Here is a 14123-nt window from a genome sequence, read left to right as displayed (position 1 = left end):
TATGAGGAAGAATAGCTATTATCTGTTTGTAAATATAAGGAAAATGAGGCACAAAGATGTTAAATGAATATTACAATTCAGCAAATAAGAACTCTCAGTTCTTCTGACCACCAATTCAGTATTCTAACTTCCATTGATTGCTCAGTAATACTGAGATGATTAGTCTAACTTTCATACTTTTCTAGTGACGTTTTAGTAGATATTTGTTACAGAAATCTCAAAAAAAAATACACAGTTTCTTATTCCACAATTATGACATTAACCTTTGGGACAAGCCCTGTATTTTGAGTATTTGCGTCACTCATTAAGTATATTTGTGAGGCAGAAGACAAGTGCAAGTTAACTGTCCTTTGTCTCTACATAAATGCCTAAAAGATTTGTTGCTAAAGTAAAATACTATCCGAATTTCACAGAGAAAAAAATAGTACCGTAGAATGTACGTTATACAAATACTTTACCATTGCAAGTGACATGGTAATGAACAGACAGCTAATTGCAATCCTAGGTTTTCATGAGATACAATAATAGTGATAGTTTCTAGGTAATTTCCATACTCAACTATGGATTGACTCATGTCAGCCTTGCAAGTATAAAGGACATAAAATAATAGCTTTTAAAAATAATATATTCTCAGAAGAAACTTTCAGAGTTGTAGCTTTTCAGTTTAAGGTATGTTTAAAATAGGATTTGATAGCAAATCCATTTTGCAATATGTTGTTCCACAACATTCTCATTTCTTTTTGGTTTCACCATTTATTATAGAGTTGTAAAAATTAAATGTAAAGTGATTCAGCTGAGCCTCTGAATGACTAGTAAAAATCCCTCAGATAAATTTTAAATGAGCCTTTTATACATATAGGAATTCTCTGCACATTTTTAAATTTCCCAATTATCAATTTGATTTGTATTCTTAAATTGTTCCTGCCATCTGCATATAAGCATTGAGTATTGAGTATGACTCTTTTACCAATGTTCTTTAGATACACACATGTGTATAGCCTTTTAAGCTATACATGCAAAAGAGTTCATGAAATTATTCTTAAAAAACACAATAACCATGCATATTACACTAATGAACATACTACCCAACCTAAAAACTGAACTGTGACCAATCTTTGTACCAGCCTAGGAATTGTTTCCTTACCCCACCTCCCTGCCTGTCCTCCACAGATAGCTGCCATCCTGAAATTTGTGTTTTATCTCTCCCTTGTCTTTTAAAAAAATCTACTTCACTAAGTAATATATATATATATTTTAGTTTTGCTTAGTTTTGAGCATTATAAAAGGGGCATCTTACTGTATATAGTCCTCTGGTACTTGTTTTTTAATTTACTATAATATAATGAGTGAAATACTTCTAGATCCTTTTATGTAGTTACATAAAATTCAATCCTTTTCACTGCTATATAACATTCCACTGGGTCACTATCCTATAATTTATGTATTCACCTTCCTTCTATGTATTCACCTTCCTTCTATGGACATTTGAGTTTCCAGTTTTTCGTTCTTATGGTTAATGATTTCATGAATTATTTTTGGACTATCTCTTGGTGTATACACACAAAAGTTTGTCTAGGGTATATATCTAGGAGTGAAATAACTGGATAGTTGGGAATAAAAATGTTCAACTTAAGATTTAGAGCAAAATAGTTTTTGAAAATACATTGTTTCCACTTATACTCCCACAGTGCGATCAAAGCTCCTTAAATGAGAGCCTATTACTATAACTTTTATTTTAAAAGTGACTTTTAATATTGATCCTTTTGGTAAATGGTTAGCCATGAGTATGACTATTCAACCATACTAAATCTTCAGTGCTTCTCATAAAATCTTTCTAGATGTAAAATTTAGTAATAAATCTTCTGTTTTAAATGCCTTTTTTACTATACAGCCATGCTACCCTGAACAAGCCCAATCCCGTCTGATCTTGGAAGCTAAGCAGTGTTGAGCCTGGTTAGTACTTGGATAGGAGACCACCTAGGAAGACCAGGTGCTTGTAGACTAAAAAGAATAAGGAATTGTAAACCGACAAGGTCCTTGCAATCCGTGAGGTCAACCAAGGGTTCTGTTGCCTAAAAAATAAATTAAAAAATACATGCCCTTTTAGTGAAAATGAATCTTTTAATAGTACAACTAAGAAAATTAATTCATCAGTTTATATAAGTATAATAGTATATCAATCTGGTCTTATACTTTTAATATCTCAGGTGTTCTGTCAAATGGAGAACTAATTGACAGATACCAATCATGGTAGGGTGTAATACAATTTTATTTCACTGGACTCCAAAAGCATGAGGTCCTTTTCTAACGACCCATGTTTTTTAATTAATTGCAGAGATATATCAAGCAAACTTGTTTTCTGAATAAAATATATAAACCATTGCACCAACTCTGTTTGCATAAACCATACTTATCCTAAAAATCCTTCACTTAATTGCCCTAGGTTTTTTCTCTGATAATCTTCAAATGAGCTTCCTATATTATAATGTTAATCTTAAGCATTACCTTTCTGTATCCTAATAAATACACATCAGCATTCTAGCTAATTTATAATATGAAGCATCACGAATAGTTGAATAATCACTTTGTAATGGATCTGGTGTTGACAAGAAAGAGTATGGTGGAAAGATAAAAAATTTGTTTCCTTATTGGAGGTAAGGGTACTTTTTTCTTTAGAGCAATAAGAAAAAAAAAAAAAGATTAACAGTCAGCCTCAAAAATACAACACTGTTTGGTAGTCTCGAAGAACAGTAAGAACAGCGTCATGGAAAATTGTTGGAGTTAATCCATACTTGATGTCCATTTGTATTATACCAAGGTAATCTAATGACAATATCTCATTCTTATACCCAGATTCCTCTGGTGTCTTCTCTAAGCACCTTGAGAGTAATTTAGATTCCTTTCAGTTTTCTTGTGTTCCCCAAATTGTTCCTGTGGAAAATATTTGTTTTATGTTTGGGGCACCAGTAGAAAGACTAAATTAAAGAGTCTGAGTAATTTGAATGCAAGGTAATTCACAAAAGCTTTCTGTTTTTAGCCTCTTGCTGGGATGCTTGATAGGCCTACCAGAAAATCTTTCAGTCACACAGGATGTAATTTGGGAATTGAATACTATGTATGATACTTAAGGTAAAGATTGTTATGACAAAATAATCACATGATCTGAGATTATATACAGGTAGGACACATATCCCATTTACATGGCACTTGGAGTTCCTCTTTCCTGGCTCTTATGCTGCCTCCATATTCTGCAGTATTCATTCATTGCTACCTGAGCCCAAGTTGCTGATAACTTCTTAAACTGTGGCTATAACCCTCAGTTATGTAAAGTAGCTGTTCAGTCATTTGTGCTGATCAGTCATACTTGTGCTGATGAGGGACTCTTTAGAAGTCTCCCTATTTCTCTCTATCAACCCAAACACACATCCCTCCCGCCCAGAAAGTGAAACTTCCACAAATATTTCCCAAATGATATCATAATTTTAAAGGGTTTCAATCATCACAGACCCTCATATTTATCCTAGAGATGGAGAATACTCTATTGACCATTTGTAACCAATAAATAGAACTCCCAGAGGTTGACCAGCTTAAATACTATAATATCTAAGATTTCAAATGATACACACTAACAAAAGTCAAGTATAACAAACATTTATTTCATCAAATTCTAATCATCTAATGGATGTTTTCTACTTCCTTTTTTTTTTTTTTTTGGTCATTAATCATCATTCCAGTTTGGACCCTCCTATTTCTAGCTGTCTGAAAATATCTTAATTACCTTATTTTTCTCCTTATTACACAACTCTTCTAATATTTTTAACCAGTGATGTGTTGGTAAGTGTTTAACCACTTGCTATGGTATAAATACTCCCACTATGGCTGACTTCAAGCTACATAAATGAATGTGAACTTGGAGTTGATCTTAGCATACATGATATTATATAGTATTTTCATCATACAAATTCAATGGATGTGAATAACTTCAAAAGCATAAATAATATTAAAATGTAGTAGAATAATTAGGAAGGGATGAGTTTTTAATATAGTTTATTTAATTATAAGTTTTTATAATTAATTTTTAGTAGTGCCTGTGTTTTACAACAGGCTGGCAAAACTTTTTTCTTGTGAAGAAATACATGTATTCTAGATATTGTCTCCTGGACCTCGACAGCCATCACTACCGCCTTCTAAATATCCTCTCAATCATGAGAAATGAAAGAATAAAAACTACCATTCCCAAATTCTTTACAGTTGGACTTTTGGATGTAATTAAGTTCCACTAATGAGATGACCTTGTGTGAAATTTGGAAGGCAGAAACCATTCTTCCTATCATTGTTCTATCTAATAGTCAAGTTCTGGTAAACTGAATGTTTGAGTGTCTGATTCCAGGTTCTCCTTTGTAGCCTCTAGCTTTGTGGAAGTGGGGCAGCTGCCTAATGGCAAGCCATTAACTTCAGCTGCTTAGAGACTTACAACGTTTTTGCATTACCTAATTCCCTATATTAAATACCTTTCTGCTCAATGTACCTGAATGTTTCTTTCTTCCTGCACTGAACCCTGATATAACATGTATCCTTGGCTGCTTGTTTCCTTCATGTGACATCAAAAGAAAACATCAAAATAATCACTAGCATGGTCTAGTTAGTCCATTTACCCGTGTGGTCTCTCATTCTAAATTTTTTTCTGATGATACTTTGCATTTTATTCACATCCTAAAATTATGCTGTGGCATTAAACAAATACTACTGCATAATTTTGTTCAGTAAATCTACTGGAAAGAACTGAGGAAATGAATGCTCAGTTAAGTGACAAGAGAAAAAGAATAATGGCTCTTTATTATTATTACTATTTTTTATAACATCAGAACCATAATGGTGAAGATGACTAGTCATTTTCTGTTTATTTTAAATTTATATCTCTTCTTAAGCCTATTAGAATGGAGCCTATTTCAGGAAAAGTGAAAACAAAATTGTTTTTTTCTTTAAAGGATACTTAAGGAAAAGAATTCCGGACTTTCCTTTGTAAGCCTATTACAGCATTTAAAAATCTTTTCTGTCAGATAATATTCCTTACAGCTAAGGAATATTTCTGCATTTTCTGTTTTTGGTTTGTCCATGAGAGTGGGAAGAGAAGAGAATTAGGTAATGAGAAGCGTATTACTCCGAGATAGAACCTAGTTTTCGTTTGCTTCCTATTTATACCTTTTCTTTTTCTTATCCTCGGGATTTTATCCTTTCTTCGGGTTTCTTTTCCAGTTATATTTTTTGTTTTGTTCTGTTTTGTTTTTCCAGTTCTATTCAGCAACCTCTTAGCATATCTCCTTAACAAATTTTTCCTAACCACAGAATGGTCTTTGCTTCTGAAGGAAGTCTTCTGTTTAAAAAAAAAAAGAAAAAAAATTATGTCATTATCCTATGGACAAAAATCTTTAGATATTCTTCCAGCTATTCCCTTGGTCTTCCCATCTCATTTCCTTCTTCTCCCTTGTACTTGATAATGCATTTCTTCAATTATTATCATCTATACCATCTAAGGATAGACATTGTGAAGGATCATTATGCTTTAAAGTCTCTCGCAATGTTTATTTAGAGAATAGCAAAATCTCTGAAGCAATGCAATATGTAAAAACTTCAGTGCATGAGCAATTAAATGTTCTATTTCCTTGCTCACCCTGCAGATTAATTTACTTATTCGTTTTATTTTGACCAATGGAACCAACAAAAGCAAATAAATTAGAATTAAAGATAATTTACTGAACTATCCAAAATAACCCCAAAATGAATAGCCTCGTTTTTAAGTAGTTTACATCCAGGAGAAAATGCACGGTGGATAGTGGATGTGAGATCATAGAAATAAGAGCAAATCAGCATTTTTTTTAATGAAATGAGCTTAACTACTTAAAAAAATGAACACAATTTTAATTTTAGGATGAAAACTTTTAAAGGAAATATAAGGAGAAATGTTAAATTTCCTCAAGATTTGATTAAAGGACTTGTTCACTAACTTCATCTTGTCACACTCGGTTGCCATCTGTCAAGGACTGAATGTTTGTGTCTCTCCCCGCCTTCACCAGATTCATATGTCGAAGCCCTAACGTTCAGTGTAGGAGATGGGACCTTTAAGGAGGTTAGTAAAGTTAAACGAGGTCATACAATGAGATCCAATAGGATTAATGTCCTTATAAAAAGCCACATGGGACCATGGACTCTCTCACACGTGTGTGCACTCTCTCTATATATATATATACACACATATATACACATATACAAACAGGTGCATGTGTGCACACATGCGCACGCACACACACACACACTCACACACACGCACACACATACCCCAAAGAAAGGCCATATGAAGACATAGCAAGAAGGTGGCCATCTGCAAACTAGGAAGAGAACACTCACCAGAAACTAAATCAGCCAACCTCAATCTTGATCCTTGCTCTTGGACTTTTAGCCTCCAAAACAGTGAAAAAAATAAATTGTTTAAGCCACCCAATCTATGGTATTTCATTTATTTTTTATTTTCAATTACAGTTTTGCTCAAATAAACTCACAAAAATTCTCTATAGATTTGGACATTTATTACGTTAACAAAAGCTATTCTGATGAGGTCTCAAATAAAAATGAGGTTAACATTGAAAACTGGAGGAAAGATGATCTTTGTTATAACTGGCAAAGAACTTGGCTGAATTTTATGAGTGTTCTAGTGTTTCCTGGAAGGTAGAATTTGCAAGCAATGAAATTGAACATCGATCTGAGATCTATAAGCAAACTATTGAAGAAGTGGCTAGGTTTCTCCATATCGCTTATAGTAAAATGCAAGAGGAAAGAAATAAGTCAAAAGAATAGTTAATCCAAAAGGAACCAGAACTTGAAGATTTGGAAAATTCTCAGTCAATCCATATTGCAAAAAATGAGAAAGCTTGTTCTGAAGAGAACACTAATGGTGTGGCTAAGCAACCATTTGATAAGGAGGTGTGAACCTCATATTTAACCTGCCACTTCAGTAGAAGCCACACTTAGAGATGGGATTATGCCAGGAGAAACACTGCCAGCTGAAATTAAAGGGAACAGAAAAAACAAGACAGAATGAAAGAAAACTGTTGGAGTTTGGGATTCTACAGGACAGGACAATGGAGCTATCTGACCATAAACTTGCATTAATTATCCTTCAAGAAAACAGAAGTGAAAAAGGTGAAGGGATGAAGAAGTACAAATTAGTAGTTAGAAAACAGTCATGGGGATTTAGAGTATAGCGAAAAAAAATTAAGAAATAAAAAAAGAAAATAGAAAAATGACCCCGATAGCAATCCAGACATCACCAAGACTACTACTCCCACCGGCATCCTACGGGCAGGGCTGGGTCCTCCTCAATTTTAAAGGGTAGGGCCTCTCCAAGTGTTGAAGAGTAGGGGATAGAGTAGGGATACCATAGCCCAGGGTCACAGGATGGGACTGCCTCCCACCCCAGAGCCATGGGAGTGATACTGCCACTGGAACGCTGACCTTTCCCACACCTACTCTCCCACCCGCACACTTCCTAGTTAACTAGTTACTTATTATTCCCCCTCCTCCCCCCCATCTCAGCTCATACATCACTCCCTTGAGGGCTCTTCCAAACTCTACAATCTAAGTGAGTTCCCTCTTGCCCCCTGTCATGGCAAGCTCTACTTCAGAGTGCCCATCAAAGTTATAAATATATATTTGTATGATTTTTAAAAATTAATGTGTTTCCCCACACTTTCACTATAGTTTATATGCTTAATGAAGACAGGAACTGTGTCTGTTTTGCTCTTCGTTGTAACCCCAGCACATAACACAATGCCTAGCACACAGTAGCCATAGTATAAATATTTGTTCATGAATGAAGAAAGACAGTTATTCTAAAATCAGTATTTCAGTCCTACTCAAATTCTTTCTCCTATCTCTGGTAATAACTGAAACTAATCAATGTGCCTTTGAAACCTGGATAGCAATAAAAAGAAAAGAGCAGTCAAGAAATAACTCACCCATGGATGGTTGAAAAATTATAGTAGTAACAGAAAATATTGAAGGCCATTCAGATTTTTTTTTTTACTTTTTTCTGTGCATTATTGCTCATCTTAAGACCATGCTTTCATTATAGACACAGAGAAATTATCTGCAGGAACAAACATCTTTTCAAATTAAGTGTCCTTTGTCCATTTTTCTACTAAGATATTTATCTTTTTTCTTCTAAAGTATAAAATTTTTTTATATATTAAGGCTATTATTCAAGTTGTAAATATTTTCCCATGTTGTCATTAACCTTTTCATTATTTATGATGCTTTGAAATATAAGGAGCTTTATTTTATTTTGTCTGTGTTGTTTATATTTTCTTTTTATAAAGCTAATCCTATCTTTTCCTTCATAATTTATGCCTTATGCTTGGAATGGACAAGTAAGCTTTTTATTCTTCCATGCACATCAGAATCTGTAATGGACCCAGAGTACATTTTTCACCCTTTTCCCCACTATCCCCAAGATACTGTAGAATATAACTCATTCATTTATTTAATTATCTATTTATAAAGCTATCATTTATTCAGCACCTATCATATATCAGGCACTGTATTAGAAACCATACAAAACTAACATAATCCCCATCTTCATGGAGCTTATAGTAAAAGGGTAATTCTTCAACATATCATCACTCATAAATATACTACAGATTGACGAATGTTGTTAACATAAGCATGCAGGATATATTTCCTATGGTGAACTTCCCCATTGTAAAGTCAGGCAAAAGAGGCTAGCAGCCTTCTGCAATTGGAAGAAATTGCTGTTCTTGATTTGGGTCTCCTTATGCCAGGGTTCACTACTGCCATCCTGTTGATCTCCTGTCACATCCATCCTCAATCACGTGCCGACCTCCACCATTCAAAACACAGCAAGTTATTTAACCTCTTCATACATCATTAGTAAAACAGATATAACTATCGTACCATTCCATAGGTCATTTTAAGGATTCATTTTAAGGAACTTATATACAGGAAGTGCTTAGAACAGTGCCTGGCACATAGTAAGCACCCAGTAGAAGTAAATTATTCTTAGTTGAATAGATACAATAAGTTTATAGGCAATTTTATAAACATAGGGCAGAGAATAATAAGACCCTAACTGACACAATACATTATGAGGATTTTTAAGAAAAAGAAATCATATCAGTTTGGAGGAATCAGGAAGCCTTCATGAAAGAGGGTATGAAAGGATTTGGGATGGGAGGATTTAGACATACAGAAAGAGTAGGGTAGCATAGGGGTATAGACTTCTAGAAAAAAAAAATGACACTCATTCTGTTTGCCCACAGTGTTTCGAAAAGAGGAAAGCTTAGAGGACTAGCAGGAGATAAAGAAGGAATGGCATTGTATTTTGAAGAACTTGAATAATAAATTTATATTATTTCATCACTATATAGAGAAGCTGGCAGTTGTAAAAGAGGGACAATAAAATCAAAAGTATAGTTAAGATAATATGATTAAATCAACTCAAATCCATCATCATTAGAAAAAGACACCTCAAAACTTACACCATATATTTGTATACCCATATTTATGGCAGCACTATTCACAATAGTCAAGGTAGAAGCAACTCAAATGTCCATCGACGGATGAATGGATAAATAAAATGCAATATATATGTACGCTGGAATATTATTCAGCTTTAAAATGGAAGAAAATTCTGTCACACATGCTGCAACATGGATGAACCTTGAGGATATTATGCTAAGTAAAATTAGCCAGTCACAGAAATACAAATACTGTATGATTCTACTTATACGAGGTATCTAAAATAATCGAATCCATAGAAACATAAAGTAAAATGGTGGATGTCAAGGTTTTGGGGGTGGGTGGTAACAGGAGGTTTTTCAATGGGTTTAGAGTTTCAGTTTTGCTAAATGAAAAAGTTCACAAAAATGTGAACATACTTAACATACTGAACTGTACATTTAAACATGGTTAACGTGGTAAATTTTATGTTATGTTTTTATTTTTGAGCATAATAAAAAAATTAGACTTTGCTGCTGGTGACATCAGCATTTCTCACTAATAAACTAATTCGGAGTTGTTTTTAGAAGCAGGGTCAGCCTCATCAACTTTCATATATGTATGTCAGGTCCATCTTTTATGCAAAGTCTTTCTTTGAAACAGGTCAACCACATCTAGACTTAGTGCCTCCACAGTCACAATTCTATGGAAATCAATTTCAAGCCAATGTCACTTTAGCACCAGAGTGTCCAGAAAGACTTTAAGAAACAGTAGGTCTCAAGGGTTGTGGTGTTTAAACATGAAGTGACTACATTTGGGATAGATGTTGAAATCATGGTTATACTTTTGGGAAGAGAAAGTTGTGAGTGAACATAAAGTATAAAATATCACTCCATTGTGACTGCAAACACTTACTACTCAGTGAAAATGCCTCTCCATGCTTCCCGGATGAGACCCCGTCAGAAGTCAAAGAGAAGGCCTGATGCTGTGATTATATGTTTGAATCTAATTTTAAAATATCTGTGATCTTATAATAGAAATCTCCTGTGGTTTGGGAGTTAAGAGGAGAGTGCATTCTAATTTGGGATTCATCCTAAAGATTAACAGTTACTGAACGACAAACCCTCATCGTTCACACAGATGATTCTTGCTGGGGAAAGGAGGAGCGAAAGAGCATAACAAGAATTGGATGAGAGGAAGAGGGAGAGGTGGTTTGACAAAGCATAGTTTTCAAGCCTCCTTTAATTACTTTAATTTTTTAAAAATGCTTTGCTCCTGCAGCCCTGGGAGGAAAAAAGAGTGAAAAAGTCACCTTCCTCTTTCTCTCTGTGAGGAGGACCCTCCAGACCTTGGGCTTCAGATAGCTGGGGTCCCTTACCCTGGAGGCACTAACAGCTTATTCAAAGGAATGGAGGTTGTCCAGTAGACCACCCACTTTCGTTTGGGAGGTCTGTGCCTATGGGAGAGAAAGAGGAGTAGTGGGGGCTGTGTGAGCTCCTGAGGACTGAACACCAAGTTCATGACATTGGGAGCCAAGGCCAGGCTCAGAGGCCCAAGCTTATGACAGAAGGAATGGATGCCATCGTCAGAGGATACCTGGCCACACGAGTAGTGCAAGCTGACCTGGGTACAAAGCCAAGCAAGCAAGACCTGCTTCAGCAGGGCAAGGCCACAGATGCCTTCATGGAGAGGCTTCTTTCCCAATTAAGGTTCCCTAGGACCCTTGTCAAGAGGGCTGCTTTAAAGTTGTTATAGTTTATCTACCCTCCAATTTTTTGTTTTTATAATTTTGATTCTGAGGTTATTTTTCTATGCCTAATTCATTTAATTTATATTTGGCTCTCATTTCTGAGGAAAATATTGTGCATACTATAAAAAAACTTTTTGAACAGTTTCAAATGTGACTAAATTTTTCAATGTCAAATTTAATTAGTAATAAATATGCAAAAATAGAACACTGTAAAATTTTATTAAGCATCTATTAATTTTGATTTTTTTAATACAAGTGACCCCTTTTAACCTTCAGGTTTTAAACATTATCATAGGCCCCTGAAAAGCTCATAGGTCCTAGCACTCTGACTCAAGGGTCTAATGGATAAAATATCCCTGGGTGTGTCCCAGAAAAATGGAAGGAGCTAGAAGAATGACCAACATTACATATGTTACCAACCATGTTGAGTAGAAAGCTCGAATCAAGTTTAATTTAGAATATTAAAGAAATGCAGCATTTCTTGTCTCTAAGAGTCACAGAAGTATTCATGCCTGAGACACACACTCAAGGGAGTAGCTATAGGAGCCATGGGCTTTAAAAGTTTGAGAAACCCTGATCTACTCAGTTCTTATCCCAAGGGTCATTAGGCAGCACCAAACAAAAGTTAATTGGAAGGGGCAGGGTCTAGCTGATAGCTGGTATGAGGTGCCCACACACCAAATAGGGGCTACTAGTTTCAAAAGTGTTCTGCATAATTGCACAAATTTTGAAGTGATTAGCCTCCAAAAGGAAATACTTTTAAAGACAAAATTTATCTAAGTGAATGTTTGCTAGTGTGCTTAATTTTATTTTATCATGTTATGTTTGGTGCTTGTGCACTTGTGGTACACATAGGTTAAAACGCTCATTTGCAATAGGAAATTTTAAATTAGCAAGGTGGCTGTGGTGTAAAGTTTTAATTTTTGTTTCAAAATGTAAGTCTGCATACCATATAAAATGAAGTGGTGGCTTTGTCTAATGACAAGGAAATAAACTACACAGTCTTATTTGTCCAAATCGATTTATTATATCTTAACACTGTACTATGTTAGGCACCAACATTTTCTCCACTTTGCCCCTCAGTGTGTGCTAGTCCCTGATCTCAACGGGTTATACTTTTTGTAAGAGAAAAAGATATACTGTCTTATCCCATAGAGCCTGAGGCAAAACTAATTTGCATTTTACTGGGGGGTGCGGTACCTTTCCAAGAAGCGAGAGCAGGGGAAAAGGGAAATGAATCCAGAAAAGAGAGGAAGCAAATACAAAGGGGTACCTTACCAAGCTGGCCACAACCACGCCAGAAAACGCAGCTGGGTACTCAGTTATGAAGTTCACTTCTCAAGAAACTGTATGGAAACATTGCACCTCAAAAGAACTGATGAGAGGGAGGAAAGGAAAAATATTTGGTCGCCTGCTTCTTCACATCTACTCATTCCTGTTGGTCAAAGTTCACTCCAAGGGGAACTAACTCCCCCATACCTTCTAGTTGTTACCTGGCCCTTTGAGAAGCTGCTGGACACGCCAAAGCTTGTATCAGCTAAGAGGCTTTCCTCTGAGCGAGCTATGGATCAAGAGAGAGCCAGCAGGAACCAGGACACGAACCAAAAACACTCCTGCCTGCCTATGTGCAGCCTCACGCCTTATAGGGTCAAACCAGTGCCTGTTGTAGGTGCAAAGAAGTTCCTGCAGTGTTGTGCCTCAGTAGTGACAATATGGCTCTAGGGAAGCAGATGAGAGGAGTGTGGGGTGAGGTGCTGTGGACCTGTCTTATGAGCATAGGAGGCTAAGAGCAACTGCTACAGAGCCTAGCTGCCCAACTGGTAAAATGGTGCAACAACACAACTTTTGAGGTGAGCATATTGAGAGCCTTCCTCCAGTAATGGTCAAAAATCTCCTCTCTACAGCCTATGTGATTATGGTTCATGTCAGGCAGTCATCCCAGAAGGTCATTGTTGAACAGAAAGCCATCTCTGAGAAAATCTAATGAGGTTCATAAACTAAGTCTAGTACATACTCAACTAGAATACAATTAGAGATCAAAGCAAGGCAGTAGAGGTATATCCCACAAAACATCTACCCAGTCAACAGTTTCCTGGTAGGTTGGCTCTTGCTTTCAGCAGTTTTTAGTATATTTATAAGGTTGTGTAACCACCACCATTAACAAATTCCAGAACATTTTTTTGTCACCCAAAAGAAACCCTGTACACATTAGCAGTCACTCTATTTGTCCTTCCTCCACTCCTGTGAATCACTAATCTATTTTCTATCTCTTTATCTGCCTGTTTTGGACATTGTCTATTAAGCGGGTCATACAATACATTGCCTTTTGTGTGTGACTTTTTTTACTTAGCATATTTTCAAAGTCAATCTATGTTGTTACATGTATCGATACTTTATTCTTTTTTATGGCTGAATAATATTCCATTGTTTGTATGTTCCCCTATTCATCAATGTTAATGGACAGTTTGGTTGTTTAATAATTCTTTATTTTTAGTACTCAAGCTCCACACAATGCCACATCTCTTGAAATAATGTTTTCCAGAGATGTTTACAAAGGAAAAACGTAATACAATATTTTAAACAAAATGATGTAGGGGAAAACTAATGATTTATATTCTAAATAAAATTGGTAGAATGTCAAAATCACACACAGATATTCTGAAAAGCAAGCTAAGTATCAATGAAGGGGAAGTTCATATGGGGTATTGCTGGAGCTAAGAAAGAGATCAAAACCTCACAGTCATTCACAGTACATAATGTTTATGATAAAAAGCTTTGGTTTAGGTTCCTCAAAAACAGAAACCTAAGGCAAGGATTCAAACGTAAATACCTTATTTGGCTAATAATCTGGGAAATTCCAGTA

The 14123-nt window shown here is 35.5% G+C and overlaps 1 pseudogene; it reads left to right on the top strand.

The window, feature by feature from the left end:
- Positions 1–1883: 1883 nt before the first annotated feature.
- Positions 1884–2001, top strand: LOC118601926 (annotated as a pseudogene).
- The last annotated feature ends 12122 nt before the right edge of the window (positions 2002–14123 follow it).

This window comes from Rousettus aegyptiacus, unplaced genomic scaffold, assembly GCF_014176215.1.
Source record: "Rousettus aegyptiacus isolate mRouAeg1 unplaced genomic scaffold, mRouAeg1.p scaffold_m13_p_4, whole genome shotgun sequence".
Classification (NCBI taxonomy): Eukaryota; Metazoa; Chordata; class Mammalia; order Chiroptera; family Pteropodidae; genus Rousettus; species Rousettus aegyptiacus.
The sequence above is the reverse complement of the archived record's forward strand: the minus strand, read 5'-3'. Positions and strand labels throughout refer to the sequence as shown.